Source organism: Apteryx rowi, unplaced genomic scaffold, assembly GCF_003343035.1.
Source record: "Apteryx rowi isolate R43461 unplaced genomic scaffold, aptRow1 scaffold_450, whole genome shotgun sequence".
NCBI lineage: Eukaryota > Metazoa > Chordata > Aves > Apterygiformes > Apterygidae > Apteryx > Apteryx rowi.
Genome location: NW_020450706.1, coordinates 689,108 through 706,073, shown reverse-complemented (window position 1 = coordinate 706,073; position 16,966 = coordinate 689,108).

Here is a 16,966-nt window from a genome sequence, read left to right as displayed (position 1 = left end):
TCTCCTCCTGTTCACTCCACCCTGCCCAAAAAAAGCCAGACCCCACAAAGGTGCATTTTTCCCCTCCAAAATGCCTTGTGCAGGTGGTGCACAGCCACTGTGCTGGTGCCCTGGGCCACACTCCCAGCCCAAAGGCCAGACAACAGAACCGGATCTGCTACAAGGAAGGCAGAGACATACCAAGCATTAGTTTAGAAACCCCTGAGGTTACAATATTCAAACAGGAGACAGCAGTGGAAAAACTCCCTGCACACAGCAAGCTCTGCTTGGTTTCTCTAGCCACAAAACAAGTTACTTCCACTCTCCAAACAATTGAAATTAGCTCCCCCCCCCCCAAGTTCTCCCACAAGGCAAACTGCAGAATAGAAAGCTGATGGCCGGGACAAAATGCCAAGAAGTTGCGTTGCAAACCAGGGTATCGTCAGCAAGGAACAGCCAAAGGCATATCCGCAAACATGCCTCGCCAAGGTCTGTCCCCCTACTCCACGGGGCCCTAAACCTGCCTGGCTGGGAATCATCCATGCAGGACTTGTCAGGACCGCAGAGGATGCAGCCCATGAGGGATACAGGGGTGTGGTGAAGCAGAACACCACTCGCCTCCATCCAAAATCCTGAACCAGGGACACCCAAAAGCTGCTGGTGCCACTGTCTTGGAGTTGAAAGCTCCCTGAAGTCTCGAGGGCAGCTGTGCGCGTGCCCAGAGCTGCTCTGCACTGAGGAGAGCTCCCCCGTCCCTGCAAGGCCTGTGCCATCCCCCCAAATTAGGGGCTCCACCTAGATCACATGTAAGCAGCTCCATGTGGAGAGGGCTGGGCAGGAGAGCGCACTGGCTCTTGATCCCTCTTCCAAGCCAGCCTTTATCCCCAGGCTGGGGACAGCACCACGGGCACAGCCTTCCTGTCCACTGGCTGCACAAARCCAGGGTGGTCCCCAAATGGCAGCCGCCAGCGGGGACTGCAGGGCAATAAGGGAGGTCCGAGGTGTAGGGGACAGCCTTACCTAATGGTCTCAGCTCATTGTGGTGCTCCCCATTGCCCCACAGATGCCAGCAAGCTCAGGGGCTGGTCATCTCACATCAATGGGACACCACCTCGGCGTTCACCCACCAGGATCCTGGCCCTGGGTCTGCCGGCGGGGGGAAACCCGGGTCCCGGGCCCGGCTGGCAGATGGAGCGACGCGTTTGAAAGGAAACGGCCATGGACCAAAGCGTGCTCATTGAAAGGCCCCTTCCCTTCCGGCAGGTTGGCGCAAAGGGAATCGGCACAAATGAGAATCAGAGCCACCACATTTAACAGGACCGCACACATGTGTCAAGTTATGCATGGCTTTGAGAGCTGGCAGCGCAGCCCCTCCATCCTTAGCGGGGAACTTACATAAACGGCCTGATTTTTGGAAGTCCCCCGAACACAGCGTCAGCCGCTAACGCCAACCAGTGCAGCCCTGGGTCTGAAAAGGTCTGTACGGGCACAAGCCCAGGGTGACCTGCCCCAGCGGGTTGGGACATTCATGTGTCCTGGATCCACCTCCATGCACAACCCGCACAACTCCTCCTGGGGAGGGAGGAAAAGCCCCACTTGGGAGCTTGGCGTGGCTCACAGAAACACTGTTCGGGGCAGTCCTGTCCCCCAGCCAGGTCCCAATGTGACACAGAAAGGTACAGCACCTTGTGAGCAGCACCCTGCGCAACTTCAGCACTTCTTGAAGGGCATCAAGGCCTCCAGGCTTCCTGCCAGGCTTCTGCCCTCCCCACCACCCCCAAAAGCCATTTCTGCTCCCAGGTCTGCTGCGGAAGGCAGCGAGGGTGCTCCATCCAGAAGCGAGGGAACCTGGGAACTGCAAAGAAGGAGGTAGAGAAACAAAAATCCTTGTTTATGAGCATAAAGAATGAGAAAGATGATACTTAATCTAGCAATGTGGTCTGCTTTTCAGTCTTGTGCTATTAATGAATGGGATGGCCCCAAGCCTTCAGGCTGAAGCTCATTTTTGGGTGAAGATGGGGATGTTGATGGTTCTCAAGGATTTTTAGCATCCTTGAGCTGGGACCCTGGCCTGGCAAAAGATGGTTGGTGAGGTGGCTTGGACTGCGTCTGGGGCTTTTCTCCCTCATTGGACCTGCCTGGGGAACTGATCTGTGATGTTAAATAAGGACACCAGGCCCATCTCTTTGCTTGCTGTCATGTTCGGTCCAGGATCTGCTCCTTGTCCCAACAACACTAGGAAGTGGTCTGCAAAATCGTTTCTAAACACACACATGCGCACATTCCTATGCACACAAGCAAGTGAGAGAGGATGAAATAAAAGAGACAAACAAACAGCCAGACGTTTGCCTAATTCTTATGGGTTGTAAATAAAACCATGTGGCAGCTCTGAACAAAATGATCCTTGGATTTCTACCAAAAAGGTTTGGCTGTCCCTGGATTAGGAAAGGTTGAGAAATGCTTCTGTAGACAATACATTTCAAGCAGAGCTCACATGCAGAGGACGGTGTGAGAAGGGCATCTAATCAAGACCAGGGATACGCTGGACCCTGCACACAGGATAATGTTTCTACTTTTCCAAGATCATAACTCATCCCTTATTAGTAGCAGATGCAAGTCATTTTTCAGGGCTTGTTATGCCCTATTCACTTCAGTCTTTATTCCTGACATTTGCAAAAGCTCTTTCTAACATAAAATGTCGCACACACATAGAGACCATTGGTGGCAAAGCCTTAAGGGACCCTCTACCATTGGCTGCACAGACAAATATGGTCTCCCAGCTCCATTACCTAGGATTTGGGAAGGGGCTGTATGGCTGTGGACCACTTTCCAGGTCATCTTTTCAAGGGATGCTGATCATCAGCTCACACTCCACAGATGTGCCCACACGTTTTGTGGGGGTTCCCAGCCCGGCCTTGGAATGGAGGATTTGTCATCAGGACCAACCCACTGCTGTAAAGCAGAGCTGGGGTGCAAACTTTGGCCAGCAATGTCCTCCTTTCAGGCAAACATCAGACTCAGCTGCTCTACAACTCAAAGTCGTCCCAATCTCAGACTCTCATAATCAGTTGACCAGCACGGAAGGGCCCATCCTTTCTAAGCAGGGTCTCAGTTATGGCCAGCAGTGGGCAGCAGGGCATCCATCCTCCTGCACGGCATGGCAGTGCAGTGGGCAGCCAAGCTGTGCCTTCCCTGCGCCCCATGACTCTTGCATCGCAGAGCTGGGAGAGCCGGCCAAACCTTGCTGGCTACTGCGCAGGTGTCATCTTCAAAAGCTGCTCTCACAGCAGCTGGGAAACTTCAGAGGGAAGAAAGAAGCATCAGGGAAGGAGGGCTTGTTTTTGTGGTAGTGAATAAATTATAGCAAGAAGGGCTCCAGAACTCTTCTTGGAGCTGCTGGCCTTGCTCCAGGGCTGGGGGCAGAACAAAGATCCTTGGGAGAAGTGGGAGGCAGGACCTCCTGGGAAAGGAAGCCCTTTCCAGGGGAGACCACAAGGTGAAGGAGTCAGCAGTGAATGCTGAACATGTAGAGCTGGTCTCACCTTCATCCCAAAGTGCTAGTGTGGAGAAGGGCACAGCCCCAGCATGCGTGAGCCCCACAGTAGCCCTGCCTCTCACTGGGCACTAGCAGCAGGGCAGAGATTAGCCCTTCAGGGTCAGTTATGAAGATGATGGGGCAAATTGTTCTCAGGGCAACAGCACAGGCTGCAGATGAAAAGTTTGAGTTGGATGCAAGGGAAAACACCTGCCCTGCGATGTTCGGACACTCTGGGCTAGGCACCTGGAGAGGAACAGGGTCTCCCTCCTTGAAAGTTTTGAAGACCCAGATAGACAAAGTCACCACCAATGTGATCTAGTGCTGGCACCAGACCCACTGCAAGTGGGACGCTGGAYGGGAGACCAGCCTGAGGGGGCCCTTGTGCCCTTGTGGCAGCATCCCCTGTGATTGCACAACTCCTCCAACACTACGGGTGAAACTTCAGCCCTGCTGGGATGAAAAACTACCCCGATCTTCCCCAAGGGACTTTTGCTTTCAAGTCTTTTTGATGAGTCCTGGTACGGCTGAACCTCTCTCATGTCCAGAGCCAAGCGTTACGTCTCTCCACCGCACCCAGATTTCCTCCCCAGTTTGCAGCGGGTGCTGGCTGGGGGCCCATTCACAAAGGATTATCTTCCACTTCCAACAAAGGTCCTGAAAACACTGGCTCTCACAGTTCCCCTCTGGATCGGCCCTTGGATGCTTCCCCTTGCTCAGCAAGGGCCGTTCAGCAGTGACGTTCAGCAGCCAGCCCCAACACGCAGAGGCCCAGGCCCCTGGCCACACGATGAGGTTGAAAGCGTTGCTTCAGCACACACTGAGCCTGCTCAGGGCGCCTTGGCAGCTCTAATTTACTTTCTTTTATTACAATTCCCCAATGCCCAAAGCAGCTTTAAACACAGGCCTTTTTGCCAACAGTAATGTTCAGTTGAAAGCAGCCTGCAAGGGCCCGGCAAGGACCGAGGGGCCATTCAGCACATGGGTTTGGTATTAGTTAATGYTCCTGTTGCAATGGTGCCCAGAGGCCACGCAGATTGGGGCCAGACTGCACAAGGTACTGCACAAATAAACACACTTCCGGCCCCAAAGATCCCATGGGCAACACAGAGTAAACACAGGAGACAAATAAGCAGATCGGAGCAGGCAGAAAGGGAAGAAAAACCAGGACTGCCATCCTCCTTCATTGGTTCTGCCCTTTGTTTTAAGCAGAAAATCTTTACCGTATTTCCTGGAGCAACTTCAGCTCTCTGAGCCCAGCCCACTGGCATAAGCTACAGTTCCCACAGGAAATCTCTGCACCAGTAAACCTGTCAGCATTGTACAGAAACAGTAATTGCCTTTAACACAGTCTCTTTTCAAAAACTTCATTCCCAGAAATTTTCAAAGGGTTTTGCCAGGAAAGTTTTGTCCAAGGATGGCGAGGATTGCAAAAGCCACCATTTTTAGGAATGCCACCAGAAAAGCACAAAGCCACTCCAATGCTGCAAGTCCTGCTGCCAGCTTCCCAGGCAGGGAGCAGCGTCTGGGGGCAATTCCTACCTGTCCGTGGTGAGCCACCACCATTGCTCACATCCCAGAGCCTTCTGTGTCCACGTGCCTTCCCCTCACTGCCAGCCCCACATGCCTTGGAAAAAGGAGCCTGGCTGTGGTCCTGAAGGAGCTGAAAACAAGCATCCCAACAGGAGGATTCCTGTTTTGGCCATGGGCAGGACTGATGGCTGTCTCATCTCCTTCAGCACAGCGCGGTTCAGGTCTGTTCCCAGAAATGGGGCCTTGCAGCTGAGCCACCTGCTGCTGACCAGGACCAAGCCTTAGGGCTAAGCTGAATGTCCGGCACAGCATTTGGGGGACACATGGCAGTGAAGCTGGCAGGCTTTAAAAGAGCTCAAAAAAAAAAAATTACTTAAGTTTAGCCAGCACAAGGAAAAAGACAGGTTTTAGAAATGAGCATTTCCCTCCTCCTGTTTCTGCACCAGTGCTCCCCAGGATTATGCTAACCGTAATGTTCGGCGTCTTCTTTTCCCCGGCTTCTCCTCTACACACAATAAACAGCCTTTTTACCTCTGTTTTACCCTTGCTGATAATGACTTCTTCTTTTTGCCACCCCTCCTAACTCTCATCACTGCATCTGAGCCCCTCACATGGGGAACAAACCATGACCTACCCACTCTCCATAGACTGGGTACCTGAAACACTTCTCAGCAATCACCACCTTTCAACAAGGGGGCTCCATCTGAATGGAGATCATCAAAACTGAATGATTCTCTAAGCACATAAATTAAATAAATGGGTCTCTGGGCACTTTCTGTAGATCTCAGCTGTACATGAAGGCAAAAGAATAGCAGAGGGACTAAAAAATAAAAAAATGTTTGTGGCATGACAGGGACAGGGCAGTGTAGGAAATGCAGGAGCTCTGCCTAGACTCCCCACTTTGTCTGCAACATGAAAGACCTGCTTGCCTTTGACCTCAGTTAAAATCTGTCTGGAAAAGGAATGAACAGAGCTCCTAAGGCCAAAAGGAAGGAGGCAAAGCAGACTTCCCCATTTCACACTCACTGCTCAGAAGTGCCCTGAGCATTCATGGATGCTTCCTGCTCCTCAGCTCTGCAGGACCTTATCAGCAATGGCACTTGCCCAAAGACCTTGTGGATTTGCAGAGCACACACTTGCAACCTGCGAGGCAAGATAGGGAAAGGTTTTACAAATGTGTGAGCCTTCCTCTGTCAGGAGCAGCAGTTAACCAGGATGAATATGCAAACCTAAGGGCTCTGCATGGGGAAATACGAGCAGGAGGGTTTGGCTGAACAACCCGCGTGCCAAGTGCCACATCTCTCTGAGCAGGCAGCCTTGGGGTAACGCCTGAACCCTGGGGCTGGCTGGCTTGCGGGGGCTCTGAGGTGGGAGACAGCCACTCCCCGTGCAGAGAGGGATCTCCCTCCGCAGCCCTGCAGGAAAGCCTCAGCGTTTGCCTCTTAGCCCTTTGATCCAGGCAGCAAGTGGCTGGCCGCATGCTCTAGCTCGCAGCAGGCAGATGGTGGCAAGCAGCAGTAAAAGCCAAGCTAGGGAAGCCCTGGGACTTGCCTCCACACGCCTGGGCCAGTCAAGGACCTGCAGGGAGAGGGGAGGTGATGGGAGAGGTGATGCACAGCACTGCTTAGACTGGAAACAAACTCACGGCTCCAAGGTTCGATCCTGGCCAGCACAGGTCAGCGAGCCCCAGAGCAAAGCACCTTCTCTTCCTACCAATATCCATCTCCTACCTTCTGGGACAATAGGAAAAGGTGCAGGCACCACAGCCCCTCTGCCAACCAGAGCTTCCCCAGCTCCAGCAGCAGAGCGGCACCCTCTGCTCAGAGCCATGCTTTCCTCAAAGGCCACACTCCGCAGCACATAGGGAGGCTGAGCGTGCCCTGCAATAAAAAAGAGCAGTTTTAACGTTCTCTTTGCTTTGTAGCTATAAGAAAACATCCCGCCACAGGGCCAGACAAAGCCCCATGACAAAGGGAATCACAGGTCAATTTATTCCCTGCCCACATAACAACGTAGAGCTTTTATTATTATATTAATAATGATTCAGGGTTTGTCAGCTCGGGCTTTGGAAATAGCTTTGCCATGTCTACAGTCTGGTGCTGAGGCATTACACGTTTTAATAAGCCCATTTCTTGGAAAAAGGATGCTTGTTATGAGGAACCCTTTGGGCTTGAACACACATGGACTCACAGGTCAGTGCACACATCCACAGGAAACAGAGAGCTAGAGGGCCCGGTTCCTGCCCGGTCCCATAAAAGTCTTGAGCAGTCACTAAATAACCGTAYGGCAGTCATTCGCCCCACTAACCAAAGCAGCTGGTGCAGCTGGGACCGCTGCAGGAGCCGCAGCGGGTGGGAGAGCGGGCTGCATGCAAGGCAGCTCCCCGCGGCCAAGCCATCTCCGCCTTAGGCTCCGGCGCTGAGCCCCGGGCGCCAGGTCAGGAGCACATGCAACCACGTTCGCTCTGCCCACCCCCGAGCAGCCGGGGCGCAGCTCCTTCTTATCCGACATCCAGGGAGGGATGGGAACAAAGAAAGAGAACAATTGCTATTGTTTTTCAAGGCTTTCTTAGGGCCGATTCCTCTAGTGCATCGTTGCTGCCCAGAGACTCTGGTTACGGCACAGAGGCCCCACTGCGCTAGGAGCTATACAAACTCAGGCAGAGACACAGCCTCTGTCCCAAAGCATCTACCACCCAACTTTTGGAGGCTGGCTCCTTCTAGCATGGACAGAGAGGGAAATGGCTTCCTCAGCAGGGTTATTCGATGCACCAAAGGCAGCTTCTGTCCTGACAGGCTCTTCCCCTGCCCCAAGCACTGTTCAATATTCATGAGATGATCAGACACAGAGAGGGGAATGCAGCCAGCACCTGAAACGTTCTCCTTCGGGATCTAATCGCAATGTGTCTGGCTCCACRAGACAGAGATCAGCAAAGCCCTATCCGCTCTCCATGACCCAAGGCATTTCACAGGGCCCACAGCTTTGTGTCAAGCACGTCTTGAAGGGAAACTAGACGTGGGCTGGCCCCTAAGCTCACCTCGGTCCAGGAGAGCACCTGGCATCCAGGCACACTGAGTTGACCCACTTGCACACAGCAACTTCCATAAACTGCTGAAGTCAGACAAGGGCGAATGAGGGCATTTATTTGTCAGAGGCTGCGACCAGGAATTTCCCAGCTCCCAATGAGAGCAGAAAGGACCCTGGGAACAGCACTTTCAAGCCCTCTCCTGCCACAAGAGACTCGCAGAGCCTGACTGCGGGCTGCACTTGCACTAAGACGCCCTAGAGCAAAGCACATCAGAGGCCACAACCCTGATGCTTTCAGCCCTTCCAGGGTGGGCAGCTGGCCACGTCATGCACCTTCTCTGCATGAGCTCTCTGCAGCAGGCAAGGGTGAGCCCAGCCCATGTTTCAAAGCAGTAAGGAAGAAGAAGAAAAGAGCAGGTTGTCCCAGAGAACCTGGCTCTTCCTCCTCTTTTCCAGATCCCGCGCAATCCACATCAAAAGGAGAGCAGCCTTTGTTGCTAATGGGCCTGCATGGCCATAAACACAGGCCTCCCCCTTGGAGAGCAGGAGATAACAGCTGGGAACTGCTTACCAGCAGGACCAGCAATCCCTTGATCACACCCTGAGCACAGCTCTAATTATAGCCCTTCCTCTCCAAGCCCAGTGCTGCAGCACCGAGCAGACCCTGCCTTTGAAGTCTGGGCTTTCAGAAGCAACTGGGAGGCCACTCCGGAGCTGCATGCTCCTAATTGCACTTCACGACAGGGAGAAGGGATTAGAGCCAGGAGGGGAAAGGAAAGCCTGGCAGCAGGGACTGCATGGGGAGAGGAAGCTGGGCTCCTGCCACCAAGGCTCTCAGCACACCGAGAGTAGGATCCACCAGGATCCAGGGCACCATGTCACCTGGGGAGGACGGTGATGATCCTGTTGGCGTAGGACAAGGCCAGACGGGATCGCATAGTGCCACCCACAGAACAGGCACTCCACAGGGATGAGGGGCATGATGGCCCTTTCGCCTGGTCTCCTGTGCCCACGGCCATGCAGACCTGTGATCTTGCACATAGGCAAACCCCCATGGCTGAGCCCAGATCTGCACTGGGAGCCAGCGCTTCAGCCAGGCGAGAGCCCTGGCTCTTCATGCGCCAGCTCCCACAGCAAAGGATCCGTCCCAGTCCTTCCATCCCTTTCCTTGGCATTGCAGCCTGCAGGCAATGGTGGGACCAACCCACCAACCATATCCCCAGTGTTTGGCCTTGTCTAGCGAGATACCAAGCCCATTTTGAAGGCCCTGTTGTGGGCACAGACAGGGGACTTGTTCACTTGCAAGCTGAAATGAAACAGAATTGGATCCACCAAGGCCAAACAAAGGTGATGTGTTTAGTGAGGCCCTGATGGACATTGCCAACAAGCCAACCCCGCAGCAACCCAGAAAGACTCAGCATCACATGGCCAGAGTGGCCAGGGCACCACACGGAGGAGTGGTGGCTAGCCTGCAGCCAACTGCACCCTCAGACAAACTCACAAAGCTAAAACCAGGGCAGCATCCAACTGAGGATGGGGAAAGCCATGAGTCAGCCCAGCAGCCAAGATCCTCCCACCAAGAGGACCAACTTTTGACTCTGTCCTGTGGCAGGAAGCAAGTTCTGGAGTATTCTGGGGGAATACGCTGCACCTAATCTGTGTGTTGACTCATCCCCAGCTGGGCCACGTCTCTCTCGAGCACCAACTGCTCTCCCATCCCAGCACAGTAACATGGTACTCAGACCAGTACACAGCAGGCTGGTGACCTGCTGCTGTGGGAAGAAAGGGGAGGGTACGGTGAGGGTCAGATCAGACCCCAGGCTGGCAGAGGATGGGAGCTGGCCCTGCCTTCTCCAGGCCTTCAGCAGGGCCAAGAAGCTGGGCTCCTCCGGCACAGAGCGTGGAGCCAACCCTGGGCTGCCAGATCCATGCCAGAGTAGGCCTGCAAGGACCTCATTGGCAAAGTGCCCCATCACCACACTGAGGGATGGCAGCAGGAGATGCTGCAGGAGTCCTGCTGCGGTGGGTGTTTAAGTGCTTATCCGGTGTGGCAGAGCTTTGAAGGGGAGAGCTGAGTGAGTCTGCAAGGCCTGCCCTGTGGTCTGCAGGGTTGGGTCCTCTCCAGATGGGCAGCAAAGGGCTCCCACTTACCCCTCTTGACACCATGCTGGCACAGTTTGAAGCCCTGTTTCTTTCGGCCATGGCAAAGGCTCTGATCCAGCTGAGGGCTGCAGAGCAAGACCGAGTGTCTGCTGAGGGGCAGGCAGGCAGGGCGAATGAGGCAAGCTCTGGCAGTGAAGTAGGGTACTTCAGGGCATTGAGGTGCTTCTCGCCTTCAAATTCAGATCATGCGTTCTCTCCCTCTACCCACTCTACCACCCACAGCCTCACGCAGAACAAAAGACTGCTCCAGCCCACCCTGGCACAGAGCAGGGTTTTGTCACCGAGCACTAGTATCAACAGGCATCCCTCGACGCTGGCATTCCCATTTTGCAGCTCCCCACCACACCACACCATGAGAAAACCAGCTCACCAAGGCTGGGGGAAGAGGATGGAAAGCATACCTGGAAACAGAGCCTGCAACCAAATACAGGATGCTTGGGGCAAAGACCCAGGGCCAGTCCAGTGAGTAAATCAGGCGGGCTGCATGGCGCTAGGTCCAAAGAGCTTGTGTGCAAGTTTGTGGTGGTGTAGAAGAACCACAGATGGGAGCCACAGGACAGGCAGGGAATGAGCAGCAAATCCATATGACTAATGGACGTTCAACTCACCTGGGAAAAGGGCCTAAGACACTGGGTTCCTATAGAGGAAGGTATTTAATGCACGAGAGTGAATTCAGTCTAACACAGATCATGTCTGATGTGGATTTTAATTTACAGGTAAAACAAATCAGATCCCCCATGTTGCTGACTGGGTTTTAACAAGACAAAGTGAAAGTTGAACTGCAGCAAATGCTAAAAACGAGGCTGCATGGAGACACTTCAGGCAAGTGGCCTCAGCAATGATACTGATGTTTTCATAAAACCAAGTTTTATATAGAGCTCTAAGACCTTAATACGGCCTTCAAACATGAGCACTCCTGCAAAGGCCATGTTTAGACTCCAAGGTGGAAGATTCTATGTCAAAGCAAGAAACAGCCAAGGGCAAAAGTCAACCCCTAAATGCCTCTCCAGCCAAAGGGGATTTGAAAACATCTGCCCTTCAGTCTGGCCTTCTGGCATCCCACATTCACCTGCAAGAACTTGTGGTCTAGCACAGAGAAAAGAGCACAGGAGCAAACCACAGCTCCTGCTGAGCAAGGGCCCCTCCAGAGACGACCTTGAAGCAAGCCCAAGGAAGCCAAACGGGGTGATCTCAAACTTCAGAGGCTTCACAGATCACTGGGAGTATTAGTGCAAATCCACCCTGACTCTTATCATGGCCCTGTGCTCCACTGTTTCCCTGCTCCTAGAAAGATGAACAGCAAGAAAAAAGCACTGGGGATTGGCACTGTAGTTCGGTATCAGCTAAGAGATGTGGCCCAGGAGCAGCAAGCTGGGGACTGCTCCTCTCTTGCCCTGTTCTTTCCATTTGCTCCCTTCATAGCCATTACTTTGGTCTCATTCTTAATTCCTCCAGCAATTTCCATCCTTAAGTGAGGACTTTAGACACACCTGTCCCACAAAGCAAGACCTCCCCAGCACCTMATCACTACTGTTAACCAAGCTTGGAGGGGTCAATGCATTGATCAAACCAGCAAAGGCAAGGATGCCTGGTGAAGCAGCAAGACAGGATAGGAGCCCACATAAAGCCAGTGCAAATAAACTCAGCACAGATGAACTGGCACTAGACAGATCTGGTCTTGAACTTGCCAAATTCCTGTCTGCAGCTGCAATAGCGTGGGGTCCATGTAACTGTGAAGCCTGACTGAGTTGTCTTTTAGCAGCCAAATGATCCTCCCTTAAAGTAAGGGTATTTTGCAAGGTCTCTGGCCTCCCAGGGCTTGACTATATCACAAGGGTCACACGCTACCTGCAAATATTGCCTGATCCTGGAGAACCATGGACCAGGACCAGCTACACTCCCCCAAAGATTTGATTCACCTAAAGTTGCCCTGCCAGTCCAAATATGGGTTCAATTTGCCAAATTGTTTTGGCATTGGAAAAACTGTTTCAGGGCAAGACTCCCAACCTGGTTGTGGGTGGAGAGACTCCCTGCACTGGGCCCAGCACCCAAAAGCGTGGGTGCCCCCCACCTCCCAGCATGTTGCATCCTGCTTCTCTGCAGCTTTGAACCCACCTACAGAGTCATCCCACGGCCCCCAGGCAGGAGGGTGCATTGGCCTTCACTCCTTAGCCCCACAAGCCCTGCTCCAGGGCATCCACTTTCCCCAGCCAGCTCTGGGGAGCCCCTCGGTTGTGGCAGCCCTGCTCTTTCAGACCCCTGATAACAGCGCAATGCAACAGCCTCTCCATCCTCGTGGCTCCTGCTGGCCGCACACGCCTGACTCACAAAGCCCCTGCATCCCTCAGTTAAATGCATTAGCGCCAGCAGCCGTTTGAAGGCACTGAGATTCACCTCTCCCCTCCACTGTTTGCTTGGGTTTTTCCATCAAAGGAAAGCACTGCGGGAGGGACTTGCTTTTCCCCCCCTCCTTTCAGGTTTGTTGCCAGCTAAGCGGAAAGGACTGGCCAGTGCTGCACAAAGGTTGTCTCTGCTGAGGGTGAGGATCCAAGCACAACAGCAGTTGTCTCCGAGACGTGCTCCTCACTTGGTGGCAGAGGAGGTCCCTGATACGCACGACTCCAGTTTGCCTGCTACATGGAGCTCCAGCAGACCAAGGGCAACAGCATGCACTGGGGAGCAGTTGAGACAACAGCTGAAAAAAGCCAATACTTCCACCAAAGCCCTGTTTCGAGTCTGCAATCATTTAAACTACAGCAGATGTGGAAAGACTCCTTTCACCCCTAAGGTAATGCAAACCTTCCTCAGTAAAGAGATTTTAAACCATCCCTGCCTTTTACATCGCTCCACTCTTAGGACTTGGAGGAATCCAGCCTATCTCTGTCCCTGGAGACCCCTGCCCTTGTGAAGCTGGGGTCAGCTGATGATCCATGCACAGAGGACAGGGACTTGGCCCAGGAGTTTGCTCATCTCCCCCATGCCCTTTGAGAATGACATGACCAGACAGACCCGCTCACACAGTGCTGCTGCTTCCCAGTGGCTCCATGAGAGCTCACGCGCATGCTGCTAATGGAGGCAGCTACCCTATAATAATCTGCCATCCATATCATTACCATTAATTATATATTAACAAACCCCATAATCTTAACTGCTGCTACAGTCCCATCTCGGGGGGTGGGAGCTGCTTTCAAAAGCCACCTGACTAGTTCTCCTTTGGCTCTTACACCATCCACCATGTGAGACAGACCGGGAGGCTACCGCAGGACCAGGATCCTTGCAAGCTGCTCCAAGATTTAAGGCTGGGACAGGGCTGGAGTCCCTTGGGAACTGATCTCCAAGCAGGTCCATGCTCCCAAGGGGCTGCAAGAGCATCCAGCACATTATGTGGTGCTCAGGGAATCAGAAGTGCCAAGTGTCAGTGCCTTGAGCAATTCCCTTCCAGCCCTGGGTTTCATTCCTGCAGTGCCAGGGAGCTTTGCACAGCAATACCTGCCTGCTTGTCCATGATGGTGCTTTTGGTGCACATGACACAGGGTGGGACCTGGATGTACATGAGAGGTAACATCAGGAGCCCTTGCTGTGGATGGCGCAGGGGCTCAACCACCTTGATGTTCATGCAGCACACTGAAAGGACAGCTCATCTGGACCAGATCTTCAGGCACTGGAGAAGTTCTCCAGATCTCTGCACATTCCCCTTTCCCGGTGCCACTCACAACGATCCCACCGGCTGGCAGGAAGAGTCTCAGTATTCCTCTGCTCACGCTTGCCCCAGCCTAAGAAAGTCCCCTGCAGAGCACAAGCACCCCCTAAGATTGCTTCATGGGGCAAAGTGATTTTCCTCCTTTCATCAACAGCATGAGTCAGGGAAATCGGAGAGAAAGCAACATGAGACAGGTAACCAGTCTTGCCTCTCACCCCAGCAGCACTGAAATGTCACACGCTCTCACCTCCAACCCATGCAGGGACTGTTTTGAGCCCCTTTGAGCCCCTTTTGGGAGCTACTTTTTAACAACTGCTACAATCTCAACCAAGAGGCCAAGTCCCAGTATCAGGAGCGTGTTCAGAACAAGGGATAGTCATACTGGGGCTGGTTTTTCCTACCTATTACAACACTCCAGCTCTCTGACAGCCCGTGAGGCAGCCACAGGCCCACAGCCCTGGTGCTTCACAGCCCTAAGGGGCAGAGCATGCCCTGGTCCTGTCCCCACCGTGCTGTTTTCACACCACTGTCCCACCTGGCTGTCACCTGCTCCCTGCATGACCGGGAGAACAGTGCCAGTGCCATTTCCTGCACCACGTCCTCAGCACTGGCCAGGAGAGCGCAGACCTGAAGCCCTACACCCAAAGTGAGGCAACCGGGACCCCACAGCTCCATCCACTCCATGCCCCATTGTGTCCACCCCAGTTTCCTCCAGTCCCATCCAGAGTTGGGCCAGTGGCCACAGATCCCCTGCCACCCTCCCACAGAGCCAGCATGGCCCAAGCCTTCACCTTGGTTTACTTCTTAGCAGCTTCTTTTCACCAGACCATTAAAATATGTCAAGATCTCCTGTGGCACTACTGTCCACTTTAGACAACATCTCTAGCTGAAGGGCCGCTTGTTTGGGGTGAAGTGTTCAGCAGGATTTATTTTCAGTTTGAGCAAAAAATGGCTGCAGCACAGATGCTGGTTTTGCATCTTCCCACCTCTTTTTGAGCAGTCTCATCACCAATGCTGGTAGAACTGAATCTGGAGCTGAATCTGGAACAGAGATAGCAGTTTGGGGTTCAAAGTGAAAAGAGGCAGTGATATGGCAATGATGAAGTTTGGGAATCATACCTGGATGTCTACAGTAGCTGCAGTGTAATTTTCAAATACTTTTTCCACCTCATGGCATTGGTACAATCATGGTAGCAGTTAGACGCAGAGTTTAAGAGGCGAACGCTCAAGCAGAGCGCAGATTGCACAAAACCCACAGCACAGTGCCCCCACGGCCACGCAAGGCTAAGACCATGGATGTGGGCGAAGGACCCTTTGGTGGCATCTAAGGCAGTGGCTGACAGACGGGATATTCTTCCTTTCAAGAAGGACAAGATGTACTCCTAGTGAGAGACTAGGCAAACACAAACCGTACAGCTTGATTCAGCCAGTGATGATAGGCACAGCACTGCCTCTGTCCATCTTGTCATTCGATTACAGAATCACAGCTCACACCCAAATTAATACAAGATAATACCATAGAAGCAGTACTGCGTAAGGTCAGGAGCACTAGCGAGAAGCATTATAGGCATCTGCACTGTCCTTCTACTCCACCCTAGTATTGGGCTGCTCTTATGTAGGTAAGAAGTATCCTTTGAAACTTAGAGGGCTTGCTGCACAGCTCATTTGTTAAAGAATTTGATTTGCATAAAGCCATTTAAAAATACTATTTGCAAATTTAACAGCAATTCCAAAGTGCGCCAATCAACAGAAAATAAACACAAATTAAATCTAGTAACTAAATCATGCTCCTGTGTTCCCGCGGAGAGTCCAAGCAGCTCGTACCCAATGTGTCTTTATTCTCACAGAGGTAAAAGATCACACAGCATCCTTGCTAAGATGTGACTTCAGAAAGAAAACAAGAATCTTCCAGAGACACACAGCTTTCACCATTTCATCTTGAAGGCAGTGCACCACCTTCCATTCACGATACAGTTCAAGCCCAAAAAAGCAGGAAACAACTCTCTTGATTGCTCTGCCCTTAAGCTGCAGATGTTTCATGTGGTTCCAACGCCTTTCGTACAGCAGTTAGCACTTTCAAAGAACCACTTGCATGCACACACACAAAACACAATTAATGAATGTCTTACATCCCACTGTGTGTTCTGACACTGCTCCATCTGCCAAAAAGAAAAAAAAAGTGTGTGCGCGCATGTGCATAACACACACAAACGGAGGCTTTAAAGAGGACGTTGCTTGCCTTTTTTCAGCTTCATTGAAACTTTTTTGTATAAAAGCCTAAAGCAAATATAATCCAGAGAAAGGCAATTTTTAACCTTTAATACTTTACTTGCATGCATAACACCTGTAGAGTTGTGACACTCCCCAAGGAATGCGTTTTACAGCAACTGTTTCAGACTGAGAAAAAGCAACCGCTCAGAAAAAATGTTGCTACCAGCTAGTATTACACAACTTGCTAACGTGAATAATCTTTTAAGAAGGGAGAGGATTAAGTCTTTGAGGGAAATCTATTACAGTATCAAAAGAGCAGCTTTACAAGCTAGAACTCTAAGAGATGTTCTCAAGTTGTCAAAAGCAGCCTGAGCACTGAAATCCTAGCAGAGAAAGCCTGCAACGCTATCTGCCAGGCACTGCAGGAAAGGCCTGACGGCCTCTGCACAGACCCAGGTTATACAGCACTCCTTCGAGATAACACATGCTGTGCAATAGGATTCATTTTTTTTATGGCATAATAATAATAATAATAATAATGAAGTTTTATCCTTCTTCTCTGGGTAATACAAACAGGGATTCTAATGCACTGACTGTGCTGCCCCACTTAAGCCTCTCTATAAAGCAGGAATACTGATGGGACAATTGTTAGTACATTAAATACTAATTACAGGTCTCACCAGAGTGCAGACATGGAACTAATCTGAACGGTCATTTTTAAGATGGTTCTTGTTACCTAGACAAGGCAAATTTTTAATTCTCAGCCATTTCTTTGAGACGAACCTCTACATACGTTCTGTCATCTTTAAAACTTTCTG